The sequence below is a fragment of the Chrysochloris asiatica genome, unplaced genomic scaffold (genome assembly GCF_000296735.1).
Source record: "Chrysochloris asiatica unplaced genomic scaffold, ChrAsi1.0 scaffold00061, whole genome shotgun sequence".
NCBI classification, from domain to species: Eukaryota; Metazoa; Chordata; class Mammalia; order Afrosoricida; family Chrysochloridae; genus Chrysochloris; species Chrysochloris asiatica.
In genome coordinates, this window is record NW_006408579.1 from 13424911 (window position 1) to 13434096 (window position 9186).

Consider the following 9186-nt stretch of genomic DNA (forward strand, 5'->3'; position numbering starts at 1 on the left):
CCTGCCAAGCTCTCAATACATGTTAGATGTTCCTGTTAAGAATCTATTCTGCCCGATTGTATTCTTATAGAATGGACTTAAGTTTACTATTGTTGTTAAGTGCCTTTGAGTCAGTTCTGACTCATAGCAGTCCTATATAGTGTTTCTGAGGAGTAGCTGGTAGGTTTGAAACACCGACCTTTCAGTCCAGTGCTTAGCCTATAGTGCCACGCTACATTTTACATTTAAAGATAAGAGTTTGTAATCTGTATGTAGTAATAGTTACTAATTTTTTCCTTTATGTTTTCTCCCTTGGCTTTTATGCTGCTTCTCCCATTTGATAGAATAAATACATACTTATATTTTCTTAGAATATTGAGGGATTCTTTTTGAAGAATATTGAAGAATGCAAAAAGCATCAAAAGAAGATGGAAGGAATACACAGAGTCACTGTATCAAAAAAAAATGGTCAATGTTCAACCATCTCAAGAGGTAGCATATGATCAAAAGCCAATGACACTGAAGGAAGAAGTCCAAGGTGCATTGAAGGCATCGGCAAAGAACAAGGATCCAGGAATAGATGGACTACAAATGGAAATCTTTCAACAAAGTGATGCAGCACTGGAGGCACTCACTCATCTCTGCCAAGAAATTTGGAAGACAACTACCTGGCCAACTGACTGGAAGAGATCTGTATATGTTCCTATTTCAATAAGAGGTGACCCAATGAAATGCAGAAATCATCAGACAATATCATAATATTGCATGCAAGAAAAATTTTGCTGAAGATAATTAATTAAAAAACAACTGCAACCATACATTGACAGAGAATTCGCAGATGTTCAAGTTGCATTCAGAAGAGGATCTGGAACGAGGGATATCATTGCTGACATCAGATGGATCTTGGCTGAAAACCGAGAATATCAGAAAGATGTATACCTGTGCTTTATTGACTACACAGGGCTTTCAATTGTGTGGATCATGACAAGTTATGGACAACATTGCGAAGAATGAGTATTCCAGAACACTTAATTGTGCTCATGAAGAAACTGTACATAGACCAAGAGGTAGTTGTTGGAACAGAACAAGGGACCACTGAATGGTTTAAAATTAGGGAAGGTGTGCGACAAGGTTGTATTCTTTCACCATACTTATTCAATCTATATGCTGAGCAAATAATCCAAGAAGCTGGATTATATGAAGAAAAACGTGGCATTAGGATTGGAGGAAGACTCACTAATAACACTGTGATATGCAGATGATATAACCTTGCTTGCTGAAAGTGAAGAGGCCTTAAATACTCACTGATGAAGATTAAAGACCACAGCCTTTGGTATGGGTTGCACCTCAATGTAAAGAAAACAAAATCCTCACAACTGGACCAATGAACAATATCCATATAAATGGAGAAAAGACTGAAGTTCTCAAAGACTTCATTTTGCTCAGGTCAGCAGCAGTAAAGAAATCAAACAGTGTATTGCATTAGGCAAATCTGCTGCACAAGACCTCTTTAATGTGTTGAAGAGCACAGATGTCAGTTTGAGGACCAAGGTGCACCTGACCCAAGCACTAGCATTTTTAGCAGTCTCATATGCATATGAAAGTTGGACAGTGAGTAAGGAAGACCATAGAAGAATTGATGCATTTGAGTTATGGTGTTGGAGGAGAATATTGAAAATACCACGGGCTACCAAAAGAACACACCAATCTGTGTTGGAAGAAGTATAGCCAGAGTGCTCCTTGGAAGCCAGGATGGCCTAGCTTCATTGCTCATACTTTGGATATATTGTCAGGAGGGACCAGTACCTGGAGAAGGATATCATGTTTGGTAAAGTGGAGGATCAGAGCAAAAGAGGAAGAGCTCCAATGAAATGGATTCACTCAGTGGCAGCAGCAATGGGCTCAAATGTAGCAACGTGGCCCAGGACCGGGCAGTGTTTCGTTCTGTTGTGCATAGGGTCGCTATGAGTTGGTACCAACTTGATGGCACCTATCAACAACAACAATATTTTTTAGAGATGTTTTATGGTTTCCTTTTTTTTATGTTTATCTACATAATCCATTTAGAGTTCATTTCACAACATGGTATAAGGTTAGAAGGTAATTAATTTTTTTTTAATAAATAATTTCCCCCAAATCTTGTATTGGTTTGAGAAAACATTTTTATCTGATATTGATTCTTATATATATTTGGGGCTGTTGTTGTTGTTATTGTTAAGTGCTGCAGAGTCAGTTCTGACTCATAGCAACTCTGTGCAGAGTTTCCAAGGAGCAGTTGGTGGGTTTGAGCTGCCAACCTTGTGGTTCGAATTCCAGTGCTTATCCTACAGCACCACACGAGGAGTCCATATTTAGGCCTACACAGTGCACATTTTGAAATAGCTTTAATTCCTAACATTTTTCAATTATTTAAAGTTAATTGTTTTCCACATTAGTGACCTTCTGTTTACTATTTTGCATTTAAAACACTGCTCAAACTCTTATGGGCTCTAGAATAGAGTCTTGCATGTTTCTAGTGAACGAGAAATACAGTTCAACTTTCTGGACAGCAATTGTTTTGAAAGTATTTATCCCTAAAGTATTAATTCCACTCCTGGTAATTTTTACTAGAGGAAAATAAGAGATTCAAACAAATATTTTTTTTTGTATAAAGCATTTGTTATTTTTCATTAAATCAAATAGTTGGAAAACATATTTTGGAAGGGTATGGCTATATAAAAGGAGCTCTGGTAGCATAGTGGTTACTAATCGGGCTGCAAACTGCAAGGTCATCAGTTCTAAACTACCAGCTGTTCCACAGAAGAAAGATGAGGCGTTCTGCTTCCATAAAGATTTACAGCCTTGGAAACCCTGTACAGGGTTGCTATGAGTCAGAACCGACTCCATGGCACACAGCCAACCAGCCATGGCTATATAAATTATATTGCACTTATAGAATGAATATGGTGGTTCTAGTTTTGTGCTGCCAAGTTGGTTGTGACTAATAGAGAGTCTGTATAGGGTTTCTGAGGGTGTAGATCTTTATGGGAGCAGACAGTCTAATCTTTCTCCCATGGAGTGACTGGTAGATTTGAAAAGCTGACCTCATGCTCAGCAGCCCAGTTAGTAATCCACTATGCTACCAGGGCTCCTTTAGGATTTATATGCAATTATTAAAACTTTTTAAAAGAATAACATAGGAGATGCATTTTTATGCTAAATAAAAGCACAGTATATAAAACTTTATATGTCATATTATCTCAATTATGTTTAGAAAATTAGCTTTAGTCACAATGGTCTCCTTTCATTTCCTTAAACAAGCTCTTTTCAGCCTCTGGGCCTTTGTATAGCTTGCTTCCTTTACCTGGAAAGAATTTGCACCTGTTTTTATAAGGCTGGCCCTTTTTCATTCTTCAGGTTTCATTCTTCAGATACTTAAAAGTATCATTTGATATTTTTGATAGGCTTTTCCTAACTACACTATCAAAATAGATCCAGACTCCCTCCCACACTAGTCTCAACATTGAAGCATCTAATATTCCTTTGCATGTGGCTGAATTCTTCCTCTGCATGTGAAGGTTTTCTCCTGGAGGTTTCAGATCATATTGTTCTCAATGTTCTCTCCAGAATGCCCATTCCTGTGATCTGAAAGCAATAAATATGGACTGAATGTTGCTGATTATAGTACCTGAATGACTTTTCCACATCCTAAAGATGTTAACCATTTGCCATCTAGTCAATTCCAAACTCATGGTGACCCCAGCAGTTCCATAGAAGAAAAATCTGGTGATTGATTTTCATAAAATCAGTGTTACTGTGTTTTATAAAGTGAATTTTAACTCATACTGATCCTAGATGACAGGATAGTGTCACCCATAGGGTTTCCGAGTCTATAACCTTTATGGGAGCAGATCACCTGGTCTTTTCTCCCTTGGAGCTGCTGGTGAGTTTGAATCACTGACCTTTTGGTTAGTAACTGAGTCCTTAACAACTGTGCCTCCAGGACTCTTTTCTGCAAGATTGTAACCATTACAGGGATTGAGGTATAGTCTGAAGAGGGGTAATAATAATACTAAGATGCTTGCCTGTCTTATGAATATTGGTTTCTCTTGCCTACTATTATAAAATAGATACTTGAGTGGGATAGAAAGGAATGTCAGGAAACATGATTACAAAAAGCTTATAAGCCTGTCTTCTACCTATAACTGATTGGAGTACCTAAAAGGGGTTCTAGAACTTGCCCAGTGAAATTGACCTCTTGCGGACCCTTCGCAGTGTACAGGACCTTAGGTGGAATCCTGAGCCCCATCCAGAACTTTCTGAGGTGAGACATTCCCACCAAAAAGGACAAGCAGATCAGACTGGAACAGCTATAGCAACAGAAGATTCATCTTCAAAGAAAGGTCATCAGGAAAATCCCAAAACAAAAGTGGCAGTATGATTGGCTACTACAAGAATAAACAAATTGTTCCCCAGGAAGACATCAAGGCAAGCAATCAAGTTCCTTCAAGACAAAGCCCCCTCTAAGACTGAAACTCAAGGGAACACGTGAGCAGGCATATAAGCTTGCTGGAGACCACGTTGGTCTACTGGTAAGTGGAAGAAGGGGGAAGGCAGCAATGAAGATATGGACTGAATTCAACCACATTCCATAGACTCCCATTGACCTGGAGATGAGAGAGAGAAGAGGAAGGGTTGGTTGGTCCAAAGTGTGGTGAGACCTGGGGACACCTGAGCCCATGGACAAGGACATAGCCACAGAGGGTTAGGGCTCAGAATGAAGCATCCAGAAGATATGAAGTGAGGGGAGATGCACAAGAGCACCCAAACTTGCAGATAGTACCCATTTGACCTAGCCTCGATGGCTTGACAATAAGAACTCAACTTGTTGTTATGTGCCATAGAGTCGATTCTGACTCATAGCGACCCTGTACAGGGTTTCTGAGGCTGTAAATCTTTACGGGAGCAGAATGCCTCATCTTTCTCCTGTGGAACAGCTGGTAGTTTCGAACTGCTGACCGTGAAGTTCATAGCCCAATTCATAATCACTACGCTACCAGACCTCCCTAAGAACTTGACTAGAGGAAGATAAAAAAAGATTAAACAAACAAACAAACAAACAAACCCCACAATTTTTGATAAAGGAAATGAGGGTCAATTGCTACAATTTGATGAACTTGACCTATACTCACGGATGTTAGCTCAAAATACCAACAGAGAAGGAGTCTTCACATCAAGTATCAATGTTATCCCCTCTGTATACAGGGTAGATAGGGACAGGCAACTTAGACAAGGGCTACCTAAAATGAGGGGGCAATACAGGCACGAAGTGACTGGCTTACAAGTTTTTAGGAAGGAGTATAGTTTAAGAATGTGCGGGTGAAGATAGAGTCCCTACTGAATAGTTTTCATCTTGTCTAGATGGGTCTGGTGAAAGCAGATGGGGATAAGATTCTTTTGATTCAATAGTGAGTAATAGTTATCATGACTAATTGCGACTGTCACAATTGTAAAGGTAGAAGTTTTGTAACAAAAACGGGGAAGTAGTTAATCTTACAGTCCAGAAACAGAGGACCCTACAACCATCAAGGGAGAAAAGCACAAGTGGAACATGGGACCCTATCCAGAGAAGCAGCGACATCAGAGATGGAGGCAAAGATGAGGACATGGAGAGAGGGAGCAGCTGAGGACTCTAGATTCATGGAAAGAGAGGAACTGAGATCTGGTGGCCAGGAGGCAAGTTTGCAGAAAGTGCCCTTTGGTGGTGTAAATTATTATGCCTGAGTATTTAAAAAAAAAAGAGCTAAAATGAATAGAGAGAAATACTTACGGTAAAAATGGAGGGGATTATAATCATTGTAATGAAACAAAATATATGATTTGTTGAATGTAAAACTGATTATTTTACCTGTAAATTTTCATTCAATTCACAATAAAAACTTGAAAGAAGAAGAAAAAAAGTGAATTGAGTTAAACACGGTTAACTGATAATATGTGGAGGGCGTTCCAATCATAAGGAAACAAAGCACAGGATTTGTTCAATGTAAAATTGATGATCTGCTCTGTACTTCACTCAATTTACAATAAAGACTTGAAAGAAGAAGAAGAAGAAAAAAAGATTGTAATCATTGAAAACCCTATGGAGCACAGTTCTACTCGGACATACATGGATTACCATGAGTCAGAACTGGCTTGACAGCAGTGGGTTTGCTTTTTGCTAAAGACTGTAAATCACCTGATATGCCCTTGAATTCAAACATTATGATGTGTAGACATTGTTGCCAGGAAAAACTGTTCAGAGGAATAAGTAAATTGAAACCATGACCTGTTTCCGGAAGGTGTGGGTAAATAGCCTGGCCTCCTATCCCACCTGTGTTCCTCTAAATCCGCTTCAGAAAGTAGGTTAGTGTCTGGAGACGGTGAAGTCAGACTGCGAATCAGAGCCAAATGAAACTTCTAGGTTGCTGGGGCCCTGGATAATTGGAGCCAGGTGCAACTGGTATAATCAAGTCTCCTTTACTTACGATTATAAACAGCATGTGCCCTTCACTTGTTAGAGTTCTCTGGGCCTCAAATCTGACAGGACTCTTCAGTTCTTCTCTTCAAGTTAAGTGCCTGTCATCTCCCTGTTGATTCCCACAAGCCTTGATCCAAAGCTTTCGTTCTTCTCCCTGTTGAGAGGGTAGAGCTCCAATTCCATTCCCCAACCCCACAATCGAACAAATGAATCTCTAATCCACGAAGCCCAGAATCAAAGGTTCATTTTTATGTATTTATTTGTATTGTTGCAAATACAAATAAAGACCTGGTGTGGCGCTGTGGGTTAATGCGCTGGACTGCAAAAACTGTTTGAACCTCAAGGTCAGCAGTTCAAGCTCACCAACTGCGCCTTGGAAACAGTATTCAGAGTTGCTATGAATCGGAACTCAATGGCACTTAACAATTGTTGTATATGTACATGTAATAAATCGTTTGTCATTTCAACATTCTTTGTGTGGACAATTCAGTGACGTGAATTATGCTGATTCTGTTGTTCAACCCTAACCATGATCTATTTCTAAGTTTTCTCATCATCTTTAATAGAACCTCAGTGTCTCCTAAGTAGTGAGTCCCTCAAAATCAAAGTCTCCTGAAGGGGAATGCTGAAAGGGCAAAGAGATGGAGTCCAAGCTCTCTTCACAGATGGGTTTCCCCCTATTATCATCATAAGACCACAGTGATCACACTCCTGGCAAACCTGTCTACCTCTGACACAGTGATTGGCAAGCTCTTAACACAATACCTGGCTTACTGTTTGTTGTTGTTGTAGTTAGATGCCATCAAGTCGTTTCCAACCCCTAGCGACCCTATGTACAACAGAATGAAACACCACCTGGTCCTTCACCATCTTCACAATTGCTGTTACTCTTCAGCCCATTGTTGCTGCCACAATGCTAATCCATCTCTTTGGGAGTCTTCCTCTTTTTCAACATCCTTCCAGTTTACCAAGCATGATGTCCTTCTCCAGGGGCTGGTCCCTCCTGATAATATGTCCAAAGTATAAGAGATGAAGTCTGGTAATTTTTTCTTTTAAGAAGCATCTGGTTGTAATTCATCCAACATGAATTTGCTTGTCCTTCTGACAGTCCATATGGTACCGTTAGCAAAGATGTCAGTTTGAGCACTGAACTGAGCCTGACTCAAGCCATTGTATTTTCAGTAGCCTCATATGCACGTAAAAGTTGGATAGTGGATAAAGAAGAATAATAGATTATTTTTATTGTAGGGCTTACTGTAGTTCATAAAATGATGTAATTCGTGAAAAAATCACAAGGACTCTCACCACAGCCCATGTGTGACCACCAGAAATTAAAACACTTGTAGTTTTTGTTTGTTTGGTTGGTTTTTGATGCTTACCGTGAAATGTATATACCAGTTCCTTTCCACGCAGAATATAGCAACATATCTAGGTGCTTGCTGTTTCTCTTTCTAATCAACAGTTTGGGGTAACACTTGAGAATTCACACATCCTCCTTGGTAAGCCATCTTTCTGACCTATAGACAAGCCACGCAGGGAGTGTGCTTGGAGGAGAATGCAATGCCTGTTGTCTTTCCCATCACCAGCAAGTTCAAGTTAGGTCCACACTAAACTAACTTGTACCAACAGAAAGCTATTAGGATCTGCCAGTGCAAGGAGAGGAAGGCGCGGGAGGAAAGGAAGATGAGGAGAGACTCAATGTCCTATGCCGGAGTATAGTAGCTTCTAGTTGAGAAAACACAATGGACACATTCTGATGAATGATGGAAGAGAACAACCCCAAATTGTCTGCCTTAGGATGCCATGTCCAGCAGAAGCCTTCCCCCAAGTCCCCCAGTCACAAGGGCATTCTTCTTCACAAACAATACCACCTCCTCAGCTTTGCTTTTGACTTCATTAGGTATTTGGTTACTCTTAGTGATTTTTAGCTGTTCCTTGACTTTCTTCATATCCTTCTTTACTTGCTGCCAGTCAACCTTGATGTAGCCAGTATGGTTGGCAAGCTGAAGGAGGAAAAATCCACCTCCCACTGTTTTCTCTGCCAACTTCCCAACCTTGTGGAATATGAAGCCTGCGCACCATCCAGTGACACCTCCCATGAGCAGCTTGGGGACCACGCTATACTTTTCAGCAGAGGGCCCAGATTCTTGCCCAAAAAGCTTGCTCCACTATGGCTACTTCTTAGCAAACTTTGCAAGGTCCAGCAACTCAAAGTTTACTGGATGCAACCATTTTGATGAGCACATCTCATGAGGTTGTCCGTAGTGTCTCGGTGAAGTGAGACGTGGACAGACAGTTCGTCATTGCCAGCAGCTGGCTTCTGACACATGGAGCAGATGTTTTCATCCCCTCAGCTGCAGCAAAAGCAAAACACTTAGAGTTTTGACAATTCTTACAAACTTCAAGACCCAAAAAATGTCAATCTTTCATGTTCTTGAGGACCACATTTAAATTTCATGTTTGGGGACTAATCTGTGGGAACTAAAGATTGAGTTGAGTCAATTGCTCAGCACCCTTGTTTCAAAATAATTGGGTGTTTTCTTATATCAGATGCACAGTAGCTCTCATTAGGAGACAGAAAGGATTCTAGAACATTTTCACTTATAACCTACTGTAATTTGTAGGGGGAATCACATACTATGCTGTTGTTAAGTTTCAATTCATAGCAACCCTGTATAGGGTTTCCAAGGAGCAGATGGTGGGTTTGAACT

The 9186-nt window shown here is 40.2% G+C and overlaps 1 pseudogene; it reads right to left on the reverse strand.

Annotated features, from left to right (window-relative positions):
- Window positions 1–8268: 8268 nt before the first annotated feature.
- On the reverse strand, window positions 8269–8821 carry LOC102813681 (annotated as a pseudogene).
- Between the last annotated feature and the right edge of the window lie 365 nt (window positions 8822–9186).